Here is a 14,457-nt window from a genome sequence, read left to right as displayed (position 1 = left end):
AAAATGATTTTGCATAGAATATGTAGAAAGATATTTTTAAGGTCAATGAGACATGAAACAAGCACGATTTCCAACAAATGTAAGTACGAATGAAATTGTATGGCATAATTCAATGAGACAGCAATCTATTCACGCGTCCAAAAAAATATGATTATGACGGAAATAGACTGATGTTCGTGAATGAAACAGAATTCTACGAACACATCCAATACATATCATTCTCATTATCAATTTAGGGTATAGTCATTTGAAAGCAAACAGATGTGCGATATGCATGACAAGCGCTATCCAGCGAGAGATGGATGGTTGATACTATATAGCTAGTTGTGAAAAAATGCAAGACACGACCAACCATGCGACAGGCATGTTGGTTGGTACTACATGTAGCTGTGAAATATGTATGACACGAACAACCGTATGATAGTTGTGTCAGTTTGAACTAGCATTGTGTGATGCATAACACGAACACCCGTGTTGGAGATGTGTTGGTTGGTTTTAGCTGATTACATGGAATTAAACTATTTTTGTAAAATAAAAAAAAATAAAAGGAAGATAGTCGCACCTGATGTCCTCTGAGATTTGATTTAAAATGAAATATACAAACAATACCATAATGGAAATTGACAGTTGTAGTTATGCAGCATATCTTTAGCACTCTCCTAACCTTACGTTCTCGTTTATTTGTTTCTGGGACACTTAATATAGTTGGTAAAATGTTACAGAATAAAATTGCGAATGGAAATCGGGAATTCGTCAAAGAGACAACAACCCGACCAAAGAGCAGATAACAACAGAAGGCCACAAATGGGTCTTCAATGCAGAGAGAAACTCCCGCACCCGGAGGCGTGCTTCAGTTGCCCCCTAAACAAAATGTATACTAGTTCAGAGATAATGGACGTCATACTAAACTCCGAAATATACACAAGACTAAAATTAAAAATCATACAAGATTAATAAAGGCCAGATTTTCCTGGCTTGGGAAAGTCGCAAAAATGCACAAAAATATGTTTAAGGAAGTTGTATTTTATGTTAAAACAATGCATGGGTACCTACTTCTTCTACAAGTCTGTCCACATCAGTTATTACTTTTAAATCAGATCACTTATTCATAGCCATATATTAACTTTTAATTTTTGTTGTCCAATCTATTGTCAGACACCATTCGGAAGGAAGAAGTATTGGGATAAAAAGATATAGAATGTTCATACTTTGCGAAAACGTTGTTGATATTATCCTTTTTTCAAAAGTAAAAAGTAGAATTCAGTGAGCTTTTGAATTCAGTTCAGGTTATACAGATTTTAAGATTATCTTACACATATAATACTCGAATGTAATTGTGATAGAGACCAGAGGCTTAAATATATTATTATTTTCAGCATCATTATAGATAAAAAGGTTGAGGAATTCAGTTAAAATACATGACCACTGGTGGTAAGCGGATGGTCGTAACTTAAAGTTACGACCATCCGAAAATGGGAGACCACTCTGGAGGTCAGTTTTTCTTTTCCGATTTTTGGGCAGTAAAAGGTTCAGTTGAACCAAACTGCTTGTCTCATACACACTTATCGTGAGCGAGTTGATACTGAAATAAAATTTGATACATACAATCATTTGAAATTTTGTGAAATAGCAATTCAAAATTTCGAGCATGATGGTCGTAACTTATATGTGTGATGATCGTAACTTCACCTATAATGTTTTGGATGATGGTCGTAACTAACACAAGATGGTCGTAACTTTTGAAAGATTATCGTAACTTTTGAAAGATGATCGTAACTTTTGAAAGAGATCGTACCTTTTGAAAGATGATCGTAACTTTAAAAGATGATCATATCTCGAGTATTGAGACCAGCTTTCATAAAAAGTATTTTAAAAGTACTGTGCATAAAACCATGTTATTAAAACTCAGATGTCATATAAGGTTTACTGAAAACAATATTTATATTTGGTTACTTTGATTATAGTATGCATAAATTAAGTTAAAGAATGAATACAACATACGCAGTTCTGATGTATTCGGGTTTAGTAAAAAAAAACTTAAGGGCCAATTATTTCTTTAACTAGTCGCACTAATGATGCCATTTCTTGTGGATTAATTATCTAGGAATCATAAACTGTCGCATAATTTTGTCGTCGTAGTGGTAATTTTAAGACATTCGGAAATGAAGATTGTTCTAATAACTTATTTTTTCCCCAATTAGATGTTGAAGATAATCCTTAAAATAAGAGAACAATATGTACATCAACTTTATATTTTCACTTTCAGTGGCATTTGTGTGCACCGATTTGGTATGTACCTATATGTCTGATAACCCTTCTGACATCCTAGACCATAGTTTACAGAATCACAACACATCTGACAATTTTGAGATACGCCGAAAAATTCTAAACGACACAACTGGGGATAGATCGTACCAATCTCTGCAATTCAATATCTCTTTCCTGGATATTGGCGGATATAAGCAGACCGGACATACATGTTGCATTGACATCCTCGAGAAACGCATTACATTAAAAAAATTCAAATGCCAAGATTAACAATGATGAAAAGGCCAACGAAACTGATGATGATCATGTGTACAAGTTGATCCCTGGCAACATAACAAAACATAACAAACAAACATCGACTTGTTAACAATTACATGTATGTGCCTTAAGTAAGGTTTTTGATTGAAATCCTTGGTTGCATATGTTGCACACATATTTTGGCTGTGTGTGTTTCATAGCTATGTGAGAAAGAAAGCCGGGCTTAGATTCGTGTATTTTGCCACAAGTCTCACATTGGTTAAGTTCTGTAATAGTATATTACATGATTAAGATAATTGCCATAACACTTTATTGATAAGTTGTAACAATGTTCCGTTTCAACATAAAACTTTAAGAATATAAAAGTTCAAAAATTAAGGAAACACTATGCAATCCCTTTTTAACGTGAGCTTGAAATGATACTATTTGAATAAATGACATTGATCTGTGTCCACACTTATAAAGTTTGTAGAATAAAATGTCAAATCGATATCGATGTTAAAGGGCCGTTTAAAATTCATGAACCAGAAGTCTATAAGTAAGGGTCCTTTTTTATCTTTCTTTATGAACCAGAAGTCTAAAAGTAAGGGTCCTTTTTTATCTTTCTTTATGAACCAGAAGTCCGTTTTTGTACCTTTCAATTTATCCTTGTACATTGGCGGGCTTTTAGCAGTTACCTCGGATTGTCGGAATGTCACAATAGACCCATCCAGGAGGGTAGTAATGGGCTACCTTCATGACGTATAACGGTAAAAATTCTTGCCAAATGACGTTAACGGTAAATTTTGGTGCATGGCGATAAAATGTACACTTTCTTTTTGACGATAAATAAATCAGCTGAATTTGACGAATCACGCTATATTTTTTTCCAAAAATAACGGTAACGATAATTATTTGAGACATCTGCCGAATCACGATAAGGATATTTTCACGAATATCGGTAACATTTTAACTAATTTGACGCTAACGGTAGCCGAAAATGACCGTTTGAAGCCTGACGGTAAAGGGCATTACCACCCTCATCCAGAATTCATTTTCATCCACTTTTTTTTGTGCATTGAAAAATGAGCACAAACATGCTGATTCCGCTTTGTTCTATTAAATCAACTGAAGTTGTCATATGAAAGGCCGAAAGCAAAACATCATAATTTAAAAAGAAATCCATCACTCCAGAAAAATAATGATTGCTATTCATATGATATATCCATCTTTTGTGGACATACAGTTATGAAATATAAGTTGTGTATTAAAACTCCAACACCCCCTCCCGGCTGGGTCTGTCGTCTACGGGTGCAATCCCCGTTTAAAACTTGTCTTTTGATATTTAATTCCATTCTATGTTTATTTCCATGTTTGGTTTATTGCAAAAACTATTAAAAATTCCGTAGTTTCAAAACTTAACATAATTTGTGTTACTTCATAATTTATATTTTCGAGTTTCACTGTACAATCCTATGGAAAAATGGCTGAAATGCCATGAAGAAATCTCGTGTAATAAAGTAGATGTTATACATTTTTATTGCAGTAAAAATTTGAATATATTATTTTTTATATTTCTTCTTCCCAAAAATGTATAATTAGAATAAAGTTACAGATCATCTTGTATCATATCTTTTAAAATTTGCATGGTCCTTAGGAAGAACTTTACTAAAGTATTCATTATTTTAAACCCTCTTCCCAATACTGAAAAAATAAACAAAAATAAAAACAAATTAAACAAAAACCAAATATAAATCAACAATATTGTCATTTCAAAGTCTTTTATAGCTGACTATGCGGTATGGGCTTTGCTCATTGATGAAGGCCGTACGATGACCTATAGTTGTTAATTGAGTTATTTTGGTCTCTTATGGAGAGTTGTCTCATTGACAATCATACCACATCTTCTTTTTTTATACATATTATACTAAATTAATATAATATTATAACTCTGAAATTAACAAATTGATAATTCTTATCGTTCGTGGTGTTCAATAATTTATACTTAAACAAAAATAATAAGCAAACATTGACATACATGTATACAAACGATTAACAAAAAGAAGCATTTTAACATTCATTTTCCATTTTCTCTATTCTTTTTCCCAACTGTTCTGTATCTATATATATTCGAGCGCAGCTTAGAAGGTGTACACAAAATGTACTTGATTTGGTCCATATCTTTATTTATTTAAACCAATATATAAATTTATTAACATGTATTTAGGAAATCATTGCTAGCAATGCATGCGATCATTCTTTTTATATCAAGTACATAATTGCCAAATATTAGGGTACAAGGGGAAAGGCTGTATATTTTCTATAAAATTTCAATATGTTTAGCATTGAAACAACACAAGTGTACATACATAATACTCAACATTTCCATAAAATGTACACAACAGATGTACACGTGCTACCAATCACATCAAATATACAGATAAGATATTTAGTTTAATAAAACTTCTACTAATGAGACCTGACCGTCGTGGTCATTTTCCTTATTGGCTTCCATGTCGTCTATATCTGCAAGAAATAGTGTGTAAACGATCGCACTGTGACAATTAATTCACAGTCTCGCTTTAAGTGACTTTCACTTGTCTGTAGACGAAATAATTACTTTATTATACGTTGTATGTAAAAAAAAAAAACCAACAACATAAACATATCATAAAAACACTATTTATATAATAAAAGACACGTTTAAAACTCTTGAATTGCCTCATTCGGAACTATTTATAATAAATAAGTTACGACCATCACAGATTTAACTTACGACCATCTTCAACATTCATATTGTTTTAGTTACGACCATCTTGCTCGAAATTTTGAATATATACTTTACAAAAACTCGAATGATTTTATGTATCAAATTTTATTTCATTATCAAAGCACTGACGATTAGTATGTATGAGACAAGCGGTTTGGTTGAAATCGAGCTTTTACTGCCCGAAAATTGGAAAAGAAAAACTGACCTCCAGACTTGTTTCCCATTTTCGGATGGTCGTAACTTTAAGTTACGACCATCCGCTTACCACCAGTGATGACAAGGTTGCTCATTAAATCATAAGTATCTGAAACTAATAAGTTGTCGATTTTATCACACTTGTGATTAATCTCACTGTAACAGTTGTAAATGTATCAGATAATTGTCAAACTTATTTTTTATCTCTCCATGAATGAGCGTAATACATGATAGTTATAAGAACCGATTTTAGGGATAAATATATAATTGGGCATGTATTTTGGATATCTAAAATATATATGAAAAAGGTTGAGTACTGGGTGAAATAGCTGCTCACATCTACCACAAACATTTTTAAAGGATAAATTTCAGAAACATTTATATATAAAAGCATCTTAATGTCAAAAGATCAACTTCCGTTAATTTCCACACGTGCAGGACAACTTGACATATATGTTCCAATTATAACATTACTAGAGGTGATTACAATAGAAAGGGTTGAGATTAAAAAAAAAATCCTATCGTGCCACATATGGCGCCCGTCCCAAAGCAGGAGCCTCATCAGTAGATGGAGCATGTTATATCTTAATATTTTTTCATTGTTTGAAATATTCTCTATTAATGGAATACTTTCGATTCTCGTTTTATATATTGACTCTATTCTTTTGATTGTTTTATTGTTGAGTTGCAGCAACATTAACGTATACCCTACATTATCTCTATTCGTATGTGAAATTTACCGTTTCCGTTTGATAATTATCAATATATTGACAACTAACGATCATACATTTTAAGTCCACTTTTGTGGCAAGCGAGATTAGAATTGAATTTTATCTGTACCAGTATCCTATCATGATTTCCTTGATAGAGGGTTGCTGCTCACAAGGAAGCTATTAAACCAAAAGTTCCAAATAGTGAAGTTGAAATCATCTCGTCGTAAATTTTACGGACGCCATCACGAGTTTTTACCAAAGATATCCTTATTGCTATTCATTGTCAGTTTGCACTTTTTTTTGTTAAAAAGCTCATCAATTAACAGACCAACAAATAGAAACAAAAATCCCGCCTAATATGGTGATAGACAGAGACGATGTTGAAAACCAAGTCACTACAGACACTCCCTCCTGATAGATAGTGAAACAGGATATCTAGCTTCACTAAACAGTTGAAATGAAGAACAGCATGTTAATTGTCAATGTGTATACACCCACAACAAATAAATTAAATTGTCGTGTTGCAGGAAATTCTACCTCAACATTGTGGTCTGAACAAGTATTGCTGCACTATTCAACTCGATATAAAACCTACTATGGAAACAATGAACATGTCCTTCTAAGGCATGTATATAATACAAATAGTCAAATAAAAAGCTTTTTATAACTTGGTTTTGTCCATGAAAGCCGTCTATAAGTGTAGATAATAAAAAAAATGTCAGGCCTTAGGGTCTTTAGTACTTTACAAAAGTTCAAAACAACAGTGTTCATTCGAATTTTTTACGAGCACTTACTGTCCAAAGCTCTACCAGTACTATGGTTCAAAACACTGCATACATTAAGTGTAAAGCTTTAAGTACTAAATGTCTTTATCAGATAAAAGATATCAAAAGAAATTGAGATATTTAAATGAATATTTATACGTGATTTCCCGTCGGATTGGTCTTTTAAGTGCGGTTTTAAAATAGAACACATGTCGGAAATTGACAATCATGACGTAGGAGGACTCTTTATGTATTATTTAGGTGTCAATATAACGTTCGCGTAATTTTGTTACCGGAACACTCAAATAAGTACACTTCCAAACACTCAGAACATTTGAATAAATGTGAAAGAAATATGTAAAAATGAGTTTATTTTTCAGTTAGTAAAATGTGTTGGGGCCTTTTCATTCTTCCAGTCTGTTGACATTAGTAAATACATATAAGCCAAATCAACTAAGAAGAGATCTTAAAATTGATTTATTAACATTCAGTCTGTTGTACAACACCGGAGGTAAATGAAGCTTACTTTTGGTAGCTTTTGGGATATAAGCAAACATATATTCGCATTGTTTTAACACATTTTCAAAATGTGTTTTTTGTGCTGTTAAAAAAAGTGTAGGTCACAGAGCTTGTATGAAAAGATCAGGACATACTCAATTCACTTGTCTTATAATTTTGGTTCTTTAAAAGGCAGCAAAGTAAACTGTTCCATACCATTACAAGCCGGAACATAATTAATACTACATATAAATCTGTGAAACATGTGCTTGTACACAATCAATAGAAATGATGGTATTTCAATAACACTTAGTCTAGTTTTTAAACAATAATATTTGTAATGAAGTGAATGTTTTATGAAATCAAGTAATATCACAGAACGCACATGATGCCATATGCACACTAACATACATTCCTAAAAAGATATTTCGTGTTTTCAAAGGTTTTTATAGTGTAAAGGTAATTCTGCGCATTAAAATTTACAAGGTGCACATACTGAAATGACTCGCTTAATTAAATTACATGTCTAGTATTTGTATATTGTGTTTAAAACGTTACTTTAATGGTTTACATCTGGTATATATATATATATATATATATATATATATATATATATATATATATATATATATCATTTTAACTCCAAATTGTGTGACGATTCACGAAAGGAGGACAATGCCAGGTGAAAATGGAAAAACAAAACAACAAAAAAACGACACTTTATATAGTAGAATTATTGCTTAGAGTATCCAAGTAACAGACGTAATCACAAAATCTGAACATTGATCATTGATCCATTAAATTGAGTCAAGGTCATCTGACATTTATACATCGCAATGCTTATACAAAATTCAGTTTTTACTCACAATGAGTGCAAAAATACACAATGAAAAACTATATTGTTAAACAGTTGCTGAATTATTTAAATGAGTTTAATGACAAAGGAAATGTACCTACCAAAGTCTTCAGAACATACGCCGATACGGCATCTGTATACACGATATATAAAGTATTCAGGGATTCTTGCTTCTGAAGAAAAAAACAACGTTTTTTACAAACGGACAGACATAAGGCAGTATACTTTGAAAGTATATTTACACACTTCATAACTATTTTACATTCTAAAAGTTAATACAACGGAAGAGTGACTCTCGAAAATAATATTATATTTGTATTTTTGTTATTGATCTAACACAAATACTTGCAAACCAACAAAAATACAGTATTACTCTTAAACATTAACAGTTTAATGTCTTACCTTTATCGTAAGGATGTTCGCTACTCTATTTAAAAACAAGCTTTGTAAAACCGTTATAAATAAATAGTATGCAAATAGCAGAAAAAAATGTGTGCTTGTTTTTAAAACATAAGTCATTGAAAACTTGGCAGGAAATAGTTCTTTTTAGATCTTTCGTACTATTTACATTGTCGCCTTTTTCTTCCAAAAACGATGAGTAAGTAGCAACGATTGTATACATAAGATTTTCAAAGATGACATTTCAAACTATATGTGATCAAATCAAAAAAAGAAAAGTAAGGGTTAGTGGGCATTTTTTTTAATAGCACTAAAATGATAAAACCAGAGGACTCCGCATGATTTGCAAAAATTTAAAAACAAATAGGAATGAACATCCTTAATGACCATGTTATCAAAAGATGATATATAGCTTAGCAGAATGTAGATCACGAGGTTGTATTTTTTCATAAGAAACTTGCATGGACAATATTTTACATAGTAGTCGAGCACAGCCTCTTAATATATTACTCCAGAACTTTTAAAGCAAATATCTGTTCGAAGGCACAACTCTCTCCAATTGATTTCCTTTTTAGCACGTAATTGCATATCAAGCGTCATGGTTGATTTTGAGATGAAACATCGGTCCAGTGACGCATGGTACTTACAAATCGGACTGATTCTTGACAATGGAAAACACCGATTCCACCAGTTCCAACATGTCAGCAAATGTTAACAGCAATTGCTTTTACAATTGACCTGAATTTTTATGATTTATCGGGGTTTTAAGCTATGCTAATATAAGTTGGATATGGAAATCGGAGCAGAACACAAAATCAGTAATGGACGGAAATGGAATCATATAACAACCTCACACATATATATGCTTCCAACACAAAAAATTGGACGAAAATATAATCATCGCAAAAAGGATTTTTATATGCACATCCTTTATTGCAAGAGTAAAAAAATATTGAAAGTTTCTTTAACTCCAAAAAAGTATAGTACAGAATGGAATTAACAGTATGAAATACAGACGTGCATAATGCTGCATCACTCCTTTGTGATGGCTGCTTGGTTTCACCAGGATTCGTTGGACTAAAACATGCTCCCTTGGACCCAAAAACAACATATTGGATTTGAAGAAACGGTAAAATTGCACATAAACATTTAAAAATTGTATGTAATTTTGTAAAATTCAAACAAAAGTTTTCAAGTTTTATTTTCTCACATATTACTAGTCCCAGCGTACATTGAAGTGAATAAATGTAACAATAACGCAATGTAACCGTAGACTCAATAATTATTGTTACATTCGTAATTAATCGGTTCCTTACCCAACATTGCATTCCAGCAATTAGTCTCCAATGCAATAATAATATGTTTATTACTGCTACATTTCCATGTAAACATAGCCAGTGCCTATTAAAAAAAAAATTCACTTTTTTAAGATATCGTTTCCTATGCTCATCAAAGGGAAGCAATCCTCGTGTTGTTTTGATACACTTAAAAGTACTGGACATCGATTCTATCGATGAACTGACGTGTACTAAAATGTTCATAACAGAACTAGATTTAACACAAGGCGTTTTTGTTCTTAATTACCTTAGCCAGCACTGACTGGTACTTAATTGACCGCGATAGTTGGTGTACTGAACATGTACTGAATAACTGCAACAGATCTTGAGGTTTTTCCTTGCTGTAATTTCAGGCATTTAAGAGTTGTTCATTTTAAAATGACCGTTTCAGAAATAAAAAACAGTTACTAGTGTTTAATACTGACAGAGCTAGAGATCTGACGTACTGATAGAGCCTTGGACTATGAATACTGACAGCTCTGGACCTTAAATGCTTACAGCTTTGAGCCTTAAAGTTTGGCATCTTTCGAACTTAAATACTAACAGAACTTTGGATCTTAAGTAGACACATAGCTTTGAACGATAGGTACGGATAGTTTTTTATCATTGGTAATGGCGGAAGCTTTGAAGCTATAGGTCCGCAAGAAATTCTAACATATAATTGCTCGCCTGGAACTTTATGCTTGAACTTGTTATCTTTAAACTTTATAGCTTAAGTTCTGAAAGAAATTTAAGTATATTATTGATAACGTAGTACTGACGAGCTTTAGAACTAAAGTACTGACAGAGCTTTGAATCTTTAGTATTGATAAAGCTATGGACCTTATAATCCTCGAGCCTATCATCCCTATCACTATGTGATTCGCGTAATATATGTGTCCTAACATATATAGCACGAAACAGCATAAAAAAGATCACTCAACTATACTCTTTTTCGCATTTTTTTAAGAACAAAAACTATATAAACTACGTGTACGAAAAGAATGAACATTCTATTATTTTTGGTTTTTATTCCCATACTCCCTTTAAAAAGGCTTTTGACAACAATTTGGTACTATTTTTATTGTGGAAAATTTAATTCGTATATTATTTCTATAAGACGGGTTTTTTTTGGGTTTTTTTCGAGTGATATTGTGGTGCAAAAGGTAGAACAATAGAAGGTTTTGATAGAATTAATTTTAGAAATGACTGAGGTATTAAATTTTCCAAAAGTTGTTTTGAGTTCTTAGGAACGCACATATTGTTTATGCTAGTACGCGGTTAACCACATGAACCAGTAAACGATATTTCTGTAATTCATTTTTTTTTGCGGACAATATTTTGGTTAATCTGAAATTATGTTGGTAGAACCTACAGATGAGGCGACAATGTATAGTTGTTTGTACCTAGACTTGTAAAATTAAGGTATCCAATACAAGCAAGGTAACTCATAAATTGTTTGCTCATTGAAACATAAAATGTGACTATGAAGGACATGTGGTTTGCAAAGATCTCATCCTTGTGTAGGTGAGATTATCCGAGTGTTAATTTATTCCTATTTCTTAGATAGGACACTTGTAGTAATAGGATTTACAGACAAAAACAATAGTTTTTGAAGCTTTGTCTGCTGGTACAGCAACATATTTGTCGTAGAAACTTCAGACATTTCACAACCTCTGTGTCTCTGAATAAGATGGTAGATGTAACATCTTAAGTGCATAGCTTTATTTTTCTAATTATGTTTACTAATTGAGTACTTTTGGTATAAACCGATTTGTTAAGGACCTGAGATCACTGTTAAATCGTTGATTATTAATTATTTTGAATAAATAGACTGTGCGAAATTAAAATCTAACAGCACACTAAGCCTGTTTCTTGGATCTGAAGTATTTGTATTTTTTTTATTTCCAGACTTCTGAGGCTACTGCAAAGAAAAGTATGTTTACAACACAAGCCTAGCTAAGATACTGTTTTGACATGAAACGATTGTCGCTTTACTCAAATCTAAGACAAAAATGCCCCGAATGCGCAGAATCGGCGACATTACCATGAATTAGTGGTTTAAAACCTGATTGGACATTTAATTTATATACAAATATAACCAGTTAACAGTTTCGAACCCAATTGCAAGGTTCACTGGAAATTTGATATATGGACGAACTAGCGGGCATGGTGTCTGATGGACACATATTCGCATGTGCCTTGAATGTGAACATAGGGAGTGTAACGCAAAGTGAATATATGCTAAGGTTTTGCCTGTATTTTTTATGTTCACAACAATCCTAGTACGGTTTATGTCGTCCTGTAAATCAAATATAATGCATTGAAACATACTGAAATTGGTGTTTAAAACTCTTAAACTAGATGTATGGACATTTCATGATAGTGACTGCTGTCGTCATATTTAAGTATGTAGTCATATTTAACTTAATGGGAGCAAAGATTTGTATAGTACAAATCCTTGATTGAAGCAACTTTAAAAACGAATCTTAATGAAAAACAATTCATTTTGAGAGAAGAAAAAAAGCCAAGATCATGACTTCATACTTCGTTGGAAAATATTTTGCATACCTTTATTCTGTGTCAGAATTGTAATTTGTCATATATTTAAAAAAAATCACCTTTCAACTAAGAAGACTTTATGGTAAACTATCTTTACTAAAAACTTTAAGATGAGACTATACTGATTTTTTTTTTCGATCATCAAGAGATATACTTATACCATGTCCGTCTATAAAGTATACAATCTCGTGATTTGATTTTTTTTCCTGTAATGGGGATTTCTTACCTTTTTGCATCAATCAAGTGTCAAAGCTTAAGTTTTTACTACAAGTGTTTGAAAATTATGAACGTACATTGTATGAAGAAGTTAAATGAAAAATTATTTCCTCACGGATAAAAATTTCCTGTTAACATAAAATATTCTACATTTTGATTCGTTGTCATATTTGTTTGCGGGTTTCGTAGGTTGCTCATTGACTTATACCCAAATATCTATACAAAATCTACAGGGTGCAGATTTTGGTAGTTTGTTTCGTTAGCTTATACCCAACATTTCCATTCATAATTTTATTTATTTGAGGTTTTCATAGTCATATTTGTTCGATATTTGGGTAGATTTCTGTCTCATTGACCTATTCCATACATATCTATTCAAAGTTATATATATCGGGTGGGTGTTTTGTAGGTTTCGATCTTTTGACTTATTCCTTGCATATTCTAGCATTGTCATATTTGTTGAAGATTTGGGCAGTTAACTTTCTCGTTCAATAGTTCCTCCACATTGCCATTCATTGAAGTTTTGTGTATTCTAAACTAAGTTTGGTTTGGATCATTTTGAAATGTCTAATTGACGCAAGTATTGTATATATATGCAATGTCAACTGGATTGACAACTTGTAACCTCTTCTTGTTTTCAATAATAAAAAAAGTTTTTGTAACAATTTTTAAATTTATTAATAGACAATTTAAATATACAAATACTATGTACACAATATCAATATCATCCTTACTTTTTTCATTTACAGTTTATTCAAAAAATTAGAAAGAAAAAAGTCAATAAAACCACCTATTTCAAATATTTTGTGCGGCGAATAACATAGATATAAATGCCATTTATACCGCAACCTTAACATTTTATCAAATAATGTTTATTGAAATTATGAAAGTAAACATATTAACGACAATCTTACTAAAATACTGGTTCTCCCCTCCACTTTATTTACAAGGATCTGAACATGTTTCATTTGAACTTCTGTATCATCATGACATAATCTTTTGATTTAATTATTCAAAACTTAAAGATACTCAGAGCAATTCTATTTCTGGTAAAAATGCCTTGACAATTGATTTGTTTTTAAATAACATTAAACATACATATGGGTATATATGTATACAGTATGAAAAAAAATTGGCAAAAATGCGCTGGAGTTTTAGGTTCAATAAAATATGTCTTGGAAAAAACCTTCAAAGCACTAGTGTTATTATACAACTTGTTAGCAGTAGCTCGAGTTACACAGTCTAATTATCTACAGCTATCATACAGGGTGTTATTTCTAGCCTTCATTTAATAGTATCAGTATATGAACTCTTAACAAGAAAAATATTATACAAATAAATAGTCTTTCCCATGATATATATATACAAGATTAACAAAATCTTGACAGTTCCTGTAATGCATGAGAACAGGAAATGATGATTAATGATATCTTTTTGATACTTATAGTTTTAAAAAAACCATTACTATTCAAAGTTGGAATAAATTTAGAAAATTTGATGCTGCACATTTGGTTGTTTTATAAATATTATGTGTATCCACTAATTGAAACAACATTCTAGCAATGTTTGTCTCACCCATTAACTGGTAAGCTATACCACACATGATAACAGAACTGAAGTTAGAACAGTTTGCCTGAATACTGGTGTTTGCAGTTGAATATAA

Source organism: Mytilus galloprovincialis, chromosome 14 (genome assembly GCF_965363235.1).
Source record: "Mytilus galloprovincialis chromosome 14, xbMytGall1.hap1.1, whole genome shotgun sequence".
Taxonomy (NCBI): domain Eukaryota; kingdom Metazoa; phylum Mollusca; class Bivalvia; order Mytilida; family Mytilidae; genus Mytilus; species Mytilus galloprovincialis.
Note: the sequence above shows the minus strand (reverse complement) of the source record.